General features: G+C 41.5%; 1 long non-coding RNA gene across 15 annotated transcripts in view; it reads right to left on the bottom strand.

The window, feature by feature from the left end:
* The window catches only part of LOC128078361 (uncharacterized), a 456,397-nt gene that overhangs the window by 260,758 nt on the left and 178,507 nt on the right, over positions 1 to 17,132 (bottom strand). The window contains exon 3 of one of the 15 annotated variants that reach the window (XR_008205608.1): positions 3,131 to 3,398. The exons of the other annotated variants lie outside the window; for them this stretch is intronic. This is a non-coding gene — a long non-coding RNA (uncharacterized LOC128078361). The remainder of the gene's footprint in view (positions 1 to 3,130; positions 3,399 to 17,132) is intronic. 15 annotated transcript variants of the gene reach the window in all.

The raw sequence follows: 17,132 nt of genomic DNA, 5'->3' as shown, positions 1-17,132 counted from the left end.
AACAACAGTGTTGTATCTTTGGCAACTCTAGCAGGAACTCAGAAAATCAATAGCACTTCATGAGCAAGGTCTCGGTCTTCTTCTTTTACGAGGATTCTGTCAATGCAAGTGGCCATTACTGTACTTTAAAGGCATGATATAAAATTGCTTCAACAAGATATAAGACACACAGTTTGAAAGAACCTGGTGAGAGTATTTTAGTCAAAGTTAAATAGTTTCATCACGTAATTACTTCTATTGGCACATCTCCAGCTGGATACACTCATGCAGGGTATGCGCTTTCTGTGATGGGTGGGGAAATTGTAAGGGAGGTCTGTCGATGTGATTCAGGTTGATCTAAACAAGGTCAAACTGCTAAAACGGAGCCACAACCAAGCATCCAATACTATTGACAGAAACACAGTAACAACAAAGTTGCTGTCTTTTTTTTCTTTTCCTTATTTTTTTCCTTTTTTTAGCTAAGTGATCTGAAAGTACTTTTAGTTTTATAGCTGAAAAATATGCCATCCTGATTTGCAGACTGGTAATTCATTTTCTAAGGACTGTTTAGAATTTATTCAGGAGGAAAAGGAAGCTGCGTTGGTGGCTATAACTGATTCACATTATATGACAAAATTTAACTTTTCTATTTTATGGGATTTTATGAATTCCACTAAAGCCATTAGCCGGTTGTCTCTTTGTGATTAAATTTAACCACTTATACAATACTTTAAAGTGATGACAGTCACATCTGTATTTATGTTTTCTTTTGTTTAAAGTGGATGTGCCTCAGAAAACCAGAACGTTTCTGAGAAAAGCCATTTCTTCAATTCTCTGTGAACGAAGGAGGTCCTCAAAAATCCCCCCAAAACAGAAGGGTTAAAATGTTTTCTGAATGGAAGGAGACACCCACAGCAGAGGACATCTGTCCCATCAGGCGGCGTAGGTGAGCCAAAGCTTGTTTGGCCCTTTTAAACACAAGCAGCAGTCAAAGGCATCTCAATAGCCATCACAGCTTCAATTAAATGGCTTTGCCTTCTACCCCAAGAACATGTAACAGCCCTCTTCAGCACTAGGCTATAAAAAAGGCTGCATTAAAGGCACAAAGCACATTGTCCCATGCTCCTGTGACTGGAAACACTGGCTATAAGCATGCCATACAGCCTCAATGGGTCAGATGCTAGGTAAGTGCAAGAAAATCCCGTGCTGATGAATGTGGAGGTGAGTCACCTTGCTCCGTGCAGCCTGGGAGACAGGGACAGTGACATGACCAACATCTGCCTGCACAACAAATCCACTGCCTGTATGCCGGTGTGCAGGTGATGCAGATATACAATGCAGAGATGAGTTTCCTATGTTAAGTTGCATTGATCAAGCTACTTTGACAACTGTGCTTGTCTGCTAATCACGTTCAGCGGGCTGTTGTTCCAGCTTCACACAAATGAACTGCTTCAAAAAGTTTCTTCCTTATTTCATTCCGCAATTACCCGGTCTGAGGTTTAAGACAAGAAATGTTTAACCCTGGAACAACGACAGAAATAAAAATGAAAACTGTATTACCCAGCCCAGTCAGACATGGGGTTTCTGACCTCCACAAAAACCCTCTTCCTCTGTTTTGAGTGAGTCACCCCCAAATTATGCCAAGGCCTCCTAGAAATTTTTCTAATCCATTCATTGTAAGTTCTGTACCTTTGAGGCCAACCAGTCTGTTCCCTTGGACTGAGGAGTTAAAGGAATATGACAAACAGAAGTAATATCACATTTCAAAACAGCTTTTCTGTATCTGAGATGCTCCCCCTAAAATGCTCACTGCTTAGGTATAGCAGACATAAGAAATCACTGCACTGTCACTCAGAGGCCTCCTGTGGAGCACCACAGAGACTGCATCACAGCTGACCAGCAGAAATACCCACACTGAAACTTTCACAATGGAATCCATGCTGAGCACGTGTTCTTAAATGCATTCGGATTGTCATCTTTCCTTAGATTCCCAAAATACTAAATTACTTACTGAAATATTTTTCATTTGATGATCCCTGTTAATGAATGTCTAGAAGGGCTCTGGATTTCATCTCTGAGAATTTCATCTCTGTGACTTTTTTTTTTTTTTCACTCAGCGGGTGGTGAGGCACTGGCACAGGTTGCCCAAGGAGGCTGTGGATGCCCCATCCCTGGAGGCATTCAAGGCCAGGCTGGATGTGGCTCTGGGCAGCCTGGTCTGGTAGTTGGTGACCCTGCACATGGCAGGGGGGTTGAAACTGGATGAGCACTGTGCTCCTTTTCAACCCAGGCCATTCTATGATTCTGTGATATGATTCTACAACTTCAGTGGGACTATCCTTTTTATCAAGAGGCATTCTGGTTGTTAATATGGATCAGGATGGTCAGCTTGTGAGCTCTGTCCTGTTGCACACACAGTGAGAGAGAAAAGTGCAAAGAACACACTCACTTAACAAAGAACCATGAAGGCAAATTGAAGGGTTGGCCTCCACTGCTCAGCTATGCTCCAGGATCACCTGAACAGTATCCTACACAGCAGATGTGGCTCTTAAAAAAATAATAATAATAATTAAAAAAAAAAAAAAAACAGCTACAAAATAGGTATCTATTTCACTTCTCATTCATTTCATGGGTTATGAACCTGTGTACTTTGTCCCTCACTCTTAACTTAACACCCCCTTAAACTTTTGAATCCTTGGGTGCGAATTCAAGACCATGCCTGAACATCTAAGTGCTATTTTCCAGGCACTACAAGAGCATAACACGTTAAATAACAAGCCATTAATGTCAAAAAAACAAGCTTTACTATACATTTTTGGCATTAATTTTATAAGCGCCATAAAACAGGCTTTTTACTGGGTAGTTTTGGTATATAATTTCTTCCACAAGAAGAACAGTTTCTCTATAGTTAACACATGTGGCAGGGTAAGGAAGCTAAAAACAACATCCCTGTAAAATTCATACTAAATGATGGAAATAATAACTGGAATACATGTAATTTGAGTAGCATGCCCGAAACAACAGGCAGAGACTGCAAAAACAGACTGCAAAGGAATGGGTCAAACTTTGAGACCCAAGCAGAGAAAAAGGAAGTGCAGGTTTTTTGTCATTTTTTGGTCACGGATACACACGCTGTGAGGGTCAGAAGTACCTGAAAGAATTCAGAGGGCACTGGAGGGGGGGATGTGGGGAACACTGAGCTCGGAGCACCTCCTGGAGCTAAGCTGGAGGTGGGGGCTGCCTGCAGGGGAGGCGACGGCCATCTGCGCATCTTGCACCAGGCCGCCGTCCTGCAATTTGCAAGGTAGCACAGCACATTGTTATTAAGCACAGGTGTCTCCATAATTGTGGTACTGAGAGAAATCGGTGCTCAGTGGCCCACAGCTTCACCCTTCCGCCGGTGTGATGTGATGGGTAGTCTGCAATACAGAGAAGAGAGGCAGAAATTGGTACAATCCTCTGTGCACAAAGCATTTTTAGCTCCACGCTGACTCTTCTGTGTGACAAGTGTTTATTCAAGTAGTGCAGTTTCTGCTCAAAACCAAGTTTCCTCAGTCAGAAAAACATAATAAATTTAACACCTCTCTGATTTCATACTCATGTAGTGGGAGCCATCTTAAAATGTTTCTGTTTCTTTCAGAAGTAAGTCTGTGCTCCACATAAAAAGGTGTATGTCAAACCGATATAATCTCTCAGGCTTTTTCACTCTGACTACTGTAGTTTTAGAAACAATGAAATTCCTTTCTGAGGACAAATGACATGAATAAGTCAAACAATAATTTTAAGACGCAGTGTGAACATCAGCAGTAGGAGGTAAGCCCAGTGTGTTCCAATTGCAGCTTGGCACAAAAATATATGGAAAAAAAAAATAAGATTCTAGCCTGTGAACTTTGTTTTCAATGGAAGTAATACTTGTGCCATAAATCTACAGGCAGGGATCTCACAAAAAGTGGGAAATCTGTTTACACTGCCCCTACAGGATTTTCTTGTTCCTTTACACTACTTATGCAGCTACCTGAAAAAGTCAAAATAAAATGTCGAAAGCAATTAAAAAGAAGTAAACATGCTCTTTAGAAGATCAGCTTATGCACATACATGTTAATGACTCCTGATTGATTGCCTGATGCCACAAAAATTAAGTATGAAATAGTAAATTTTCAAGTCCAATGTGTACCCCTTCATTCCTGTCCACCACTGGTACGCAGACTGTAAGTAAAGCCCGCAGCACCCAGGCTGCATTGGGCACAGCACTGCCAGCAGGGTGGTGGGATTGGCCACCCTAGGGAGGCTGGATGTTGGACCAGGCTGCCCAGTGAGTCTGTTGGAAAATCTTTTGGGATTTTCCAAACCCATGCAGATGTAGTCATGGGCAAGTTGCTGTAGGTACTAGAGGCTGTCAGACCATCTCTGTCCCACACCAACCTGATGATTCTGCCAAAATTCTGACCGTACCACAGACACAGAATCACAAAATGGGTTGGATTGGAATGGACCTCAGAGGGAACCCAGCCCCAACTCCTGCTGTGAACTGGTTGCTCTCCCACTCAGATCAGGATGCCAGAACCCCATCCAGCCTGGCCTTGAGAACCTTCAGGGATGGGACACCCACAGCTTCTCTGGGCAACATGCAATTAACTAAATTCTCCCTCTTATTCAAGCTTAATTATACTAGTAGGAGGACACTTCAGGCAACCACAAACCTGCCTTCTCTCAACACTTTCCTAAGCCCCAGGTATGCATTGAGGGGAAGCAGAGCACGTGGTTCTGCAGCCCCACAACAGCCCAGAATGCTGCTGAAACTTTGCAGTATTCTCCAAGGTTTTATGAGTCACTTCAATTTCCAAAGTATTACAGTATCAGGAGTTTCCAAATATAGCTTACATTCATTTATAATTTCATTTGTAACCTTCTTTTAGTTGGCAAAAAAAAAAAAAAAAAAAAAAAAAAAAGCATTGTGCCGTATTTCTTGGAAATAATGCATAGTTTATCACCCATCATGCTGTTTGCTCAGGAGTAGAGGTGTGTGAATATCAGCGTTTTATAGAGAGGTTACCCAGAAAATGTGTGTCATTTAGACCCGTTCAGACTTGGCCTCCATCTTTTGCCTTACGGCAAATGGTTTTTACTGATCATCATTAGAGTAACCATGCTTTGCATATGGAAACCCACTGTGTGTATTGGCAGAACAAGAGGAAATGGTTTTAAGTTGAAAGAGGGAAGATTTAGGTTGGATATCAAGGGGAAGTTCTTTACCAAGAGAGTAGTGAGGTGCTGGCACAGGCTGTCCAGAGAGGTTGTGGATGCCCTGTCCCTGGAGGTGTTGAAGGCCAGGTATGATGGGGCCCTGGGCAGCTTGGTCTAGTATGAGATATAGAAGTCAGCAGTCCTGCCTACTGCAGGGGGGTTGGAGTTTGATGATCTTTGAGGTCCCTTCCAACTTGAGCCATCTGTGATTCTATGATGATTCTATGTGTACGTATTACTGTGGCCTTGGAAACTAGCAGAGAGCATTTCATCTCTGAGACAATCACATGCTAGTCCTCTCCACCTGTCCAGAAGCAACCTGTACCTTGAAAAGCCCCTTGGGAACTCCCCCTGAGCTATGGGGGGATGGAGCAACAACCTGCAGTGGCTATCCTTGCAGAAAGAGAGCCTAGAGGAGCCCAGAGGCTGCACTGAGAATTTGGGATTATTGCAACTGGGTCTTCCTGAGAGGGAAACTGGCACCCAACCATTAAAAAGCCCTCCTTCTTAGAAATGCAGAAATAGCTAAAAATTCAATACCTAATGACAGTTCTAAGCTTTTTGTATCGCTTCTGATTCTAAACTGTGGTTGTTAAGACTATATACAAATATTACTGCCCTTAGACCTATGTCAAGTATATGGTTAGAAATACAATCAAATTGCCGTCTTCATAAAGTGTGCCTTCAGCTAGAAAACACTCAAAGGAGACACTATAAATATCAGCAGGGAGCATCCTCTGGGTTTAAAGACGAGAGGAGACACACGCATACACATGCATAGAAACACCTTTAATGCCTAAAAAACAAAAAGGAATGCTGAAAAACCTCAGTTGCTTTTAAACTTACAGAAACCGTGAAGGAAAACCAAAAAGCGAATCCATTCAGTTTGAAAACATGCAGTATTGTACAGTGCAGGCAAACACACATTTTACTGTGCATTAAAACAACAGTCTTCCAGCAGACTTTTATTGCTTTTTTTTTTTTTTTTTCTCTAAAATAAAGGTAACGTACTCACTCTGTATGTTCTCATCCTCTCAAATATCTGAATAATTCTCCTCTAGCACAACTCAGACCCCGCTACGCAGATCAATTAAGAAGCAACACTATCATTATAAAACCCCACACCGAAGAGCAACATGGGGTTCTGCAGCAAGTATGTAATTGTGCTAGTCTCAAAGATGCATAAAAAGTAACCATAGGGAAGCTGATCGTGGATTTCTTGTTAAAGAAGACAACAAAATTATCCCAAGTTCTCTTAACATTAAGAACTAAACACTTGGTTTAAAATACCAAATGAGAGTTAATAAGATATTTTTTCAAAACCGATAATTCAGAATTTTTCAATAAGTTTCCTATTAACATTCCCCCATCCCCCTAAATACCATTATTTTTTCCCAGCTGTATAAATAGTCTTACTGAGTACGGCCTGAATGAATGCACCGTTCAGAAAACAACATAATTACAGCCATTTCCAGCAAACTGGGTGCCAAAAAAGTTACAAATTAATTGAAGGTTAGCACTGAAAATTAAATCCTAGTCAGCTTGAAGTCATTTTTTAGGCTAGTTTATATGAAATTAAATAGGAAGTTCAGTCTTCCAATATTCCATCAGCTTAGTGGAGAGATTTCTAAAGTTCAGGTGAAGAAGTGGTTTGTACTGCTCCGTCATGTGTAAAACTACATAGCTCCCCATGGGCATTTCTTTTCTCTGCCCACTTCCCAAGTGCTGCAAATGTGAAGACTAAGAGAACTTCCTGGTTCTTCCCCAGTCCTCCTGGACATGGATTCTCCCCAGAAGAGCCAAAAAGCTCTTTGGGTTGACCTCAGCCACTGTGAAGTCAGTCTGCACCACAAAAAACAAGGAAGCAGAAAGCATGACTTCAGGATAAACACAGTTCTAGGTATTTCAGCCACAACAAACTAAGAAGAAAAGATACAACATGCTACCATCAAGAAACTCAATTAAAATGACCACATTTAAGTTAGAGGGGCCAAGAATAACAGTCATCAGCAGCATTCTTGCATTCATCCAACTTGGAGGCAGTCACAGTGCTGTTAGCCTACTTCCTTTTTTCATTATCTCTTTTTTGGAAGCACAATATCTTGAGATGAAGGATCAGGTGGATATTTGTGTTGTCAGCATACATCAATGAGGGGCAGATATTTTAAATTTCAAATTAATTCAGAGTTGCCCAGAAACACGTTCTTACTTTACACGAAATCCCAAAAGTTATTCCTGTCTTTGTTTGAAAGCACTGTCCAACGTGTCTTGGTTTGGCACGCAATCCACGTTAAGCAGAACATCGAAGCAATTGAACATCTCAGATATTGAACTTGCATTTCAGTGTTTTGCCTGAAAAGGATACAAGCACACCCATGTTGAGAGGGGGCTTTCCAATAAAGCTTTTAGTCCAAGGAGGACAATCCTCTGCTTAGCTCCCTTCTTGACTCTCGGATCAAAGAACATCCCTGAGGAGACATCATCTAGGTGCGAGATTTTCCACTCCCAGTGGGAGTTTGCTAAGCCTGTGTCACCCAAAATGAATGAAATCTTTCATCTCCCAGGTCTCAGGGTATTGCTGTGACCACCAAGGTGAGAGGGGACCACCGCTGCCTCTCCTTGTACTTGGCAGCAGGGCAATAAAAAAGTCCCCTGAAAGACAAGTTAGGAGAAGAAAGCAAAAAGAGTGGTTAAGGAGCTCCCAGGAGAAGGAAGAGATCAGGGTTTGGGTCTACATTTCACTCTTCTCAATCAAATGTAGGATGCATAGCAGCAGAGGATCCCTCACCCTGCCCCCTGCTCAGTGCCCAAACAACCCCTCACCCAAAGCCCTGCACAGAGCGCAGCACCCAGCTGGCACCATCACAACGAGCAACGTCATGCCACCGTGACGAAGATCTCATCACCAAAGCTGACAATAAGGGGAAAAAATAAATTTCGTACTGGTCCCTGGGTGAGTGAATATGAATATTACTCCGATTTTCAGTTGAAATGTTTTGTGGAGCATAATTAGCCTTTTAGGCATTTTAAAAATAATTGGGGAAGTTGTAGGTCAAAAGGTTGCTGCAGAGAAAAGCTGAATTTTGAAAACATCGCTGGCAAGAATTTTCTGACATATTCTCAGCCTCTTCATTCTCTGTTTTTGTTGTTCTTTTTTTATCCATGAAGGGTATATAAAGGGCATCTAAAACTTTAGTCAATAGATCCATTATTATGATTGGCTGAAAACCATAAAATGCATCCATCAAGCCATTGTGTTGCATCTTGTGTTAAATTATGGTGATAAATAGTCCTTTTTTCATGACGTCACCTACTAATCTATTCAGAAATCCATTCACCGCTGCCATTATGCATCACTCACACTCACGCTGGCTCGTTGAAAAATCCTCTGCATGACACGGCCCTGCAAGGCTGCGTGCTGCTCTGCAGAGACAAATATTTTCTGTTGCTTTTATGTCCTATTGTGAAACAATTGTTTTTCTGGTTCCCAGAGTTACCCCAAGCGTGCAGTAATGTCCTCAGCTATCAGCTCTGGGCATTGTAGCTCATGTACTTTTAATTGTTTACAACTTACATCAGAACTGGATTGAGTCCATTTGTACTCATATTGTTTTATCACTACAGGATGATACATTTTGCCACCTTCTTCTAGGTCAAAACTGAATCCCATTGAGACCATTTGAACAGAGAACTAATATTCACAGGAGTTGAGCTGGGGATGTATAGCAATTTTATTATTATGTTTGGGATTTTGCTTTGAATTTAGACAAATCTTTCTTGTATAATTAGATTTCATAACACTTGAATTACAGCTTACAAAAACAATGATGAAAAAGAATAAAAATATTTGGCTAAAATTACTTTAAATCAAATGATTGTCTATGAAAACAAAGAACATTACCAGCTTTAGTTTTTTTCATGCCTCCTTATCATTACACATGCATCTTATCTTTTGTTTGAATAAACTGCCTTTTTCTTCCCTCAATTAGCAAAGAACAGAAGAGGCAGGGTAAGTCAGGGCCAGCCTTTACATGATATTTGTCCCACATTTTGTCACTAACTGATGAGAATTAGGGACATTTTTAAAGGATTGCAGAAATACCTTGCATTTACAATTCTCATTTAAAATTAAAACAACAATAACAACAACATAAGAAGAAATCCCCAGATGAGCTTATTTCCTACTTCTAACATGTATGGAAATAAATGAGAAAAGTATGATGTAAAGGAGCAGAGTAAAAAGCAGGAACCAATAGCAAACTCATCATATCATCTCAGACTCAAACTGTCTTCTTTTCTTGTTATTATCAGCAATAGAACACAAAAACAAAACTGGAGGAGGGCTATAGCACCTCTTTTTACACAGAGCACGCAAGGATCTCATCACTTCAGGCACAGAAAGCGGCTACTTTTTTTTCTCTTCCTTTCTCTCTTTGGTGTTTCCAGCACTACTAAATGATGAATTAAGCCTGAGGGAAGTTGGCTTCAGCTCAAGATATGAACAAAAGCTAACTGATGTAGTAATGATTCTTCTCATTGCCCCTCTGAAGACGGAGCAGACTCAAAAGCATGCTGACAGGAGTAGGCACCCTTATCAGTGGGACTTTCCACACCTATATCCGAGCATCACGCTTTCACATCAACGTTGTTTAGGCAGTGGGAGGCTGGGAAGCACTTCCCACATATCCCTGAACACAGGCCTGCCTTCCCCCATCCCGCAGGAAGCAGATCTGGACATCTCACCACTCCAGAAAAGGACAGAGCAGGAAACTCGCTAGGGATTGAGCAGCCTGTGCTCACCCAGAATCCAGGATTCTACCTGTCACCTGCAAGAGCAGCTATTGATGGCTGTACTCATGCAACTTGCTTTACACTAACAACAAGACAGGCACAGGTGCACACTCCCACGGGCAGCACAGTTTCTCCCACCTGCTAGACCCAGGGGGCACATCTCTATGTAATTAGCAGGAGAAAATCCTTTCACTTGCATTGCCATTACACAAGAATAGAAGGAACTGCCTCCAGAAACGCATTATTCTTTCATATCCTACTTTTGGTAGCACCATCAGAAATGTTCTGCAAGACATTTGTTACTAAGGTGCTGGTTCCAAAAGGTTTTGGGGAAAAAGCTGAAAAGCGAAAATTTTTGTTCTGGCTTTTAGAAGAAGGGAGTTAGCCTTCTGAATCACCTCCAAATGACACATGCAGGAACCTAAAGCTCACCCATATACTAAATCCTTGTAATAGAATCCACAGAGCTACTTAGTAGAAGAGAATAATGCCTTGTGCCCCCTTTTCAGTCATTCTTGTTGTGGCTCTAACCTCTGTCCCATGCCATTATTTTTACTGGTAAAATGATGAAATAAGCCACAGTACTGTTAATAAACTGGATTGGATTGGATGGACTCAATACTTAAATATATCTGAGCATTCAGCAAAACGTTTTGCAGTGACAGAAGGAATTTTACTTCTAGAACCCCGAGAAAGCCACAAAAATACAGCTGAAGTACTTTTATGGAATGCAAATTGTCAACATAATTTACAAATTCTTTTCAAATTCAAATTCCAGCTTCTGTTGAGAGCTGATGTACAGTACATGAGGTTTGTTCTGGGTAGTGTCAGCTAGCAATATTTATAGAAACTTTCTTTCATCCACTGAAAAAGTAAAGCCTAAGCATCATTATGTTCAAAGATGATCTGCAAAATTCTGGAGTTTGCTTGTGTAAGCAGACCATCAGCTGGAAGTCCCCACTGAAGAGACTCAGGAGTCATGAAGCTTGAGGACTCACTCAAAGGTGTTGACCAGAACTGGCCATTGGCCCAAGAAGCATCCTAGGTAAACAACACTAATTTGATAACAGCAGAATCTACTTCAATATTTTTGTTATGCTTGGTATCTCCTTGATGATGTCAGTCAAAACCAGAGGTCTAATTAGTCAGATACAAACAGGGAATAAATGGTAGGTTTGGATGCAATATGATCCAAGAGCCAGGAAGCATCTAACATTTTCGAAACAACTCGTTACTGCAAACAGTTTTTATCACAACCATACCAAAATGCATTTTAAGCATGGCATTCAGTTTAATTTTTCAAGCTGCTTAGCACTTGTTGGACCTGTGCACAGGGTTCAAAGAGGACTGGGATTGTGCAGAAAAATTAGCCACAACATTTAGGCAGCCTTTTACAATTCACCTTTTTATTTTGTACCCTTGAAACTTGATTCTAACACCATTTATTCTTCCCTGCTTCACAGGAGTAATATCTGCTGATGATTCTGGGGCAACAAATACCATCTTGAAGAGTGTCACGTGAAAAAAACAGTAATTTTACACCTTCAAAGCATTCTACAGACATTACCTTATTGAGCGTTATTTACAGCTAGTTGGAGCAGTGCATGGCTGTGCTTTATTTTTCCATGAGATGTACTATTGCTCTATGAAATCAAGTACACTTGTCTTATTCCTCTGACTTCTGAGAGACTACTTCTGGGAGGAAAGAGATCTATTTATCCCGCTACCTGCTGCCCACTGTATTTACCTTCCAAGTACCTGTAGCGCTATGTGATAATGCACTATTCTGTTTTCAGCAATCTAGAGTACAATGAAATACCTTATGAATTCTGATAGGTCTGTGAGGACACCTTTGAAAATGTTTTGAAAGATAGATTAGTGTCTCATCAAGGCAGAAATTAAGCAAAAAGACTTTTGCATTTGTTATGCAGCATTGTATCTGTTGTGTTTATCATTTCATTGCACATGCAAAGTAATAGATCAAATACACTTTGGAGAATCCTCGGAGATATGAAGGCCTTTTGGTATATTTAAATATACTGGCCAGCCAAACTGCAGCTTGGCAATTCACTTTCTTCATAAGATAACAAAGGAACTGTCCCTGTCTATGGAGACAATGTGGTTCCCTGCCTACCTTGGTTAAGAAATCTAAATTCTGTCTACTTCCTCTCGTTAGGAATGTTCTTACTCTGCAAAACCACCATCATGCTGCACCACTCACGCCTCTCCTGAAGTTTCAAAGTTGGACTTGGGTTTGAGATGCTGCCTTTTAGCTGCTTCAGTTGTTGTGCATGGGGCAAACAGCAGCTTTCAGGTGGAGCTGCCCACTGACACTGTCCCACACACATTGCATTTGTCCTTCAGAGAAGGAAACAGTGAGAGGGAAGGATGGAGCAGGCACCCGTGCAGTGCAAAAAGAACTTACTTCTCCCTTCTCTCTCCTTCATATGATTTCAAGTAAGCAAATATGGGAAGTAATACCACAGCATATTGTTTGCAATATGCTTTCTTGGTCATGAGGAAAGGAAATAGTTTGGGGATTCTTTTAAAAGCAGTTAACATGACATATAGTCTTTATATTTTGGTTAGATTATGCCTGCCTTCTGCTTGTCTTATTTATTTAGATTGCAAGTCCTCTTAGTAAGAGTGCTCGTCCCAAATACACTTTGAAAATCCAGTATACTAATGTAAAATAATTAAGACGTCATTAACAGTCATCCTTACAGCTTTTCACTCCCCTAATTTCCTTGCTCAAATGCTCTGCTAAGACCACGAAGTTGAATGTTCCCTATGGAAATGGATGCCCTTCTCCAGGTACTTGGGCTATATGGGACAGTTACAGAAAATGAGAATGACAGTGATTACCAAAAGCAAAAGATAACATTGTATTCAAAGAGCAGAAATAGGATTTGAGGCCCCAAAATATCTTTACAGAAAAAGAGAGTTAAAAAGAAATTATTAAATAGTAAAAAGCCTTCCCTCCCCCCCCTCCAGCCCTTCCCCCCATTTGTGGCATTCTGGCTTGAAAAGAGGGTGACACAAAAAGAGTAGGAGGATGTCTAAAATTTTACACTGGAAACAAACAGGTGCAGACAATGATAGAGTAAGTGTGCTGAAAGATGCAGTTCTACTAAGAAATATTAATGCACAAGTCAAGCCTACAGATGGAGAAATTGCCATAAACAACAAAGAGAAAATGCAGATGTGACAGACAGAGAGATGCCAGGTAACAGAATAAATAAATAAATAAAATAAAACCCAAAACCAAAAACAAAACAGATACATAACCTAGTTACTCAGACATGCAGTGTAATTCCTATTATCCTCCCATTATTATGAGGATAGTGGCATGTGCAGGAAAGTCATACGCAACGTCCCAGGACACACTTGAAACACAGTAGAGAAGCTCTTGACTTCAAGGATTCTATATTCAGTCTCCAGTGAAGACACAGGGTGAGATATTACAGATCTAAAGAATATCATATAGTTAAAAGCTGTCAGAGGAGAGAGGCGAGATCAGCTGTCTTGAGAGATAAGCTGAAACATAGGCTTTCTACAGAAATATACAGAAATTAGGACTTAACAAGGTTCCCACACAGAAGATGACTACAGACTGACACACAAAATCTGCGTTCTCTATATTTAGAGTTTAAAGATGTGTATTTTCTTACAAAAGCTTTCATCCTAGTTAAATAAGCTTTCCTTTCTGAAGGACATCTAGTCACTTAGTCATTGGCCCGAAGTAATCTGAAGAAGGAACAGAGTTTGTCAGCCTTGATGTGGTGGTAATGGTACTGAAATCCACTTGTTCTCCTTTTGTCCAACCTGCTGATTGCCCATTTTCAATTACAGCTTCCTCACAAATAGGCAGGTTTCTTTAGAAGACAAATAAAGACCAAGCAGCATCCTTTGTAGTGTATGACACAAAAGGGCTCTCTAGTAAGTCATTTGTATGGGTTCAGCTGCTGGTGAAGAACAAGCTGTCATAATATTGTAAATACTAGCTACTTCTCTTTTACTTTTTAAACCATCTCTTTTGTTACTCTTCTGTGTTTTTATTAATCTGTTACAAATTGGATTCCAACAAAAACTCTTGATTCTTTCCCAATCTTTGCACATATAGGATAATTTCCTCCGTTTAACGACTCATCTGGTGGTTTGCTTCTAGCTCTGATCTCACAGTGCTATTCTGGGATTAATTCTACCTGCAAGTGAAGCTACACTCGATGGGAACACAAGCAAATCACAGATGCATGCACTGAATGACATACGAGCATTTCCAGCATCTCCCTCAGGCCTCTCGGTACAAATATTTGGGGTGAGCAGCTCTGGCTGATCAGTGTCAAGGTAACAAGAGAGGAAAAGTTGAAAGTAACTTCGTGAAAACAAATCATTTTCTTCGAGGGAGTTGTCATTTGGCAGCTATTTTCCAACCTTCCTTTTATTCAAAGCCCATTTTGGATACTGTACCTTACACTTCTACACGCAGGTGAAAATATTTTACAACAGCTCTGCTTCAGCAGCAGAGTGCAGTCACTCTGTGGACAAAGATGCATTCAGAGCTTCATGAATAAATTCAGCAGTTAGGAATTGGGAAGAGAGGAGCCCAGGGAAATGGATTTAGTGTTTGCATTCATTTCCGGGCATGAAACATTTTTCTCTCATTTAAAGAACTGTTTCTGACTAGTTTGACATGTTGAAGATCCAGCTGGAGAGCAGCACCAGATGAGACCATGCTTACCAGCAACAAGAAGATGTCTCTGGTGCATGTTTCCCTGCCAGTGGTTTGCAGCAAGTTACAGGCTGTGGGGAATTGGGGATCAGCTGCTTTACTGTGCTCGTTGAACATCCCGACACTTGGGAAGGCACATGTGGGGAACTGCCCAGCTGCTGAGTGGATCGGCGCCATGAGGGCACACAGGGAGAACCTCTGCAGAAGGGTGGCAGATAGGTGGAAGAGGAGACCTCTTAGCACACCAAACATCATTTGCACACATGGCTGTGCTGCCTTGGGAAGCAATCCTGACTGTGGGAATATGGTGAGGCCTTGGCACTGATGCCCAGATTGCTGTGGGTGCCTCATCCCTGCAGGTGCCCAAGGCCAGGTTGGATGGGCCCTGGGCAGCCTGAGCTGTTGGGGGGCAGTCAGTCCATGGCAGAGGATGGAACTGGGGTGGCTTTAAGGTCCCTTCCAGCCCACGCTCTTCTATGATCCTTTGAGTACAACTCTCATGAGCACTGAGACAAGACTGTCCATTCAAGTTAACAGCACTCCCTCTATTGCAGGTTGGGGTAGGGTCAGTTGCTGCCCTCCCAGACCATTCCTACATGTAGGTCAGGATTTAACATTGCACAGAAGCTGTTCCCAGCTGGCAATACAGTGTACAGTCCAAGTGTCTGAAGGTTCTTGGATGCCCAGAAGACAACACATTTATGTACAAATGGTCAAGTTTCCAACCAAAAAGAAGCCTGAATGGGTGAGTCTGAAACTCATGAAAGCAGCTTCCCATACCCAGGGCCATTTCTGCTTGAACTTGTAGTTTAAAAATTCAGAATAGTATAAATAGGTAAAACTACTTTCTCTCTGGCTGTCCACATAGCCATTGATACACAGTTTTGATTCTTATCTATAACTGGGATAGCATTTCTAGGTTTTTTTTGCCTTCCCCTGGGCAGCTCAGGAAGGACTTAAAGCAGCCACACTGAGTTGTCCTCTGGGGGAGACCGGGCTCACTCTCCATTTTGTTACATATAAATTCAGTGCTTAAAAATAAGCAGGCTCCTTCAACAAGGTTAGCATTAAGGAACCTGGATTGCTGGTAGCTTTCCACAGACAGGTGGTGCCTCCATGCAAGGCAGTTTGCTGTGAGTCTGAGGCCAGGGGCCAACAGAAGAAGAAAGATGCTCATCAGCGTTCACAGACTAGTCTTATCTTTTCACCTCTGACTAGTCAGCTCTTAAGTATCCTGGCTGGAGAATGCCACTTGCTCACTGCTTGATTGAGAAGGTGGGTAAAGCTGCTGGCGTCAAGGGACAAGAGATGCTACTGTGCTTCTGGCTTATTTCTGCATAATACTGACTGCCATTCATACAGGAGCTGGGGTAGACTTTTCTCAACTGTCTGGGGTCTGCTAACTAGTTGGATAAGAAGCAAGTTTCAGTGCATCTACAGATCACAAGGAAAAGCAAGGCCATGTGTGTCCTCTGCCAAAGCAGCGCGTTCAGTTAAACTGCACTGTGTAATGCACAGAAATACACAAACATTGGGTTGAACGGGAAATTGCTTTCTCTCAGTGGATGCTGATTTCCAAAGCAACAATTCCTGAAGACAGAGCAATGAGAAAGCTGGTTATGTACCAGCATGAAGCTCTCTCCGTAGTACAGAAGAATTATCTTACACATTGTATGGCTTCTTTCCAAGCTATACTACATATTTTCTCTTTGTAGGGTTAAATTATTTGCAATGAAACATTATCAACTAGTTTAAAAATCAGGCACTCATTCCTACGTTAACCAAATCTTAAACTGGTGAATTGGTGACAAGTTTTTCTGCATATTAGATCAGCTTTAGAGGACAGTAACAGCAAAGTAGGCACAATTCACCAAAAATAAGCAAATGAATAAATAAATAACTGTGATACGGACAGGCAGTCAGAATCTCTGTCAAAGATCTGAAGTGCCTGGGGTATAAATCAGTGTAGCTCCACTGACTTTAATGACACCAGGCCAGTTTAGACAGCTTGACACCTAGCTGGGGCTGGGCTGTTAGCAATACCATCAAAGCCATCATCAGCTGGTTTCGGCGGCCTGCCTGGCTGCTAGGGCCAGCCGAATCTTCCTCACTGTGACAGGGAAAGCAATGGCTTTGCACTGCACAAAAAGAAAGTTAGCAGATGTAAAAAATGTTCACTTTTTTTTTCTTTTTTTTTTTTAAAGTGAAGGTTGCTGTGGCTTCAAAAAAGAACAACAGCTGGGCATATTCTAAATCATCCTTCTATAAGAAGGGAAAAGGGTCAAAATTTAAAACTCTTTCATTATAATTTTTAAGACCTCACAATTCTTTCCCAACACTGGCTGCACAGTGTTTCTGAGATCTGACCACCTAATGCTGTCTGCAA

This window comes from Tympanuchus pallidicinctus, unplaced genomic scaffold, assembly GCF_026119805.1.
Source record: "Tympanuchus pallidicinctus isolate F22 unplaced genomic scaffold, pur_lepc_1.0 scaffold1, whole genome shotgun sequence".
NCBI classification, from domain to species: domain Eukaryota; kingdom Metazoa; phylum Chordata; class Aves; order Galliformes; family Phasianidae; genus Tympanuchus; species Tympanuchus pallidicinctus.
Note: the sequence above shows the minus strand (reverse complement) of the source record. Positions and strands in the feature narration are given on the sequence as shown.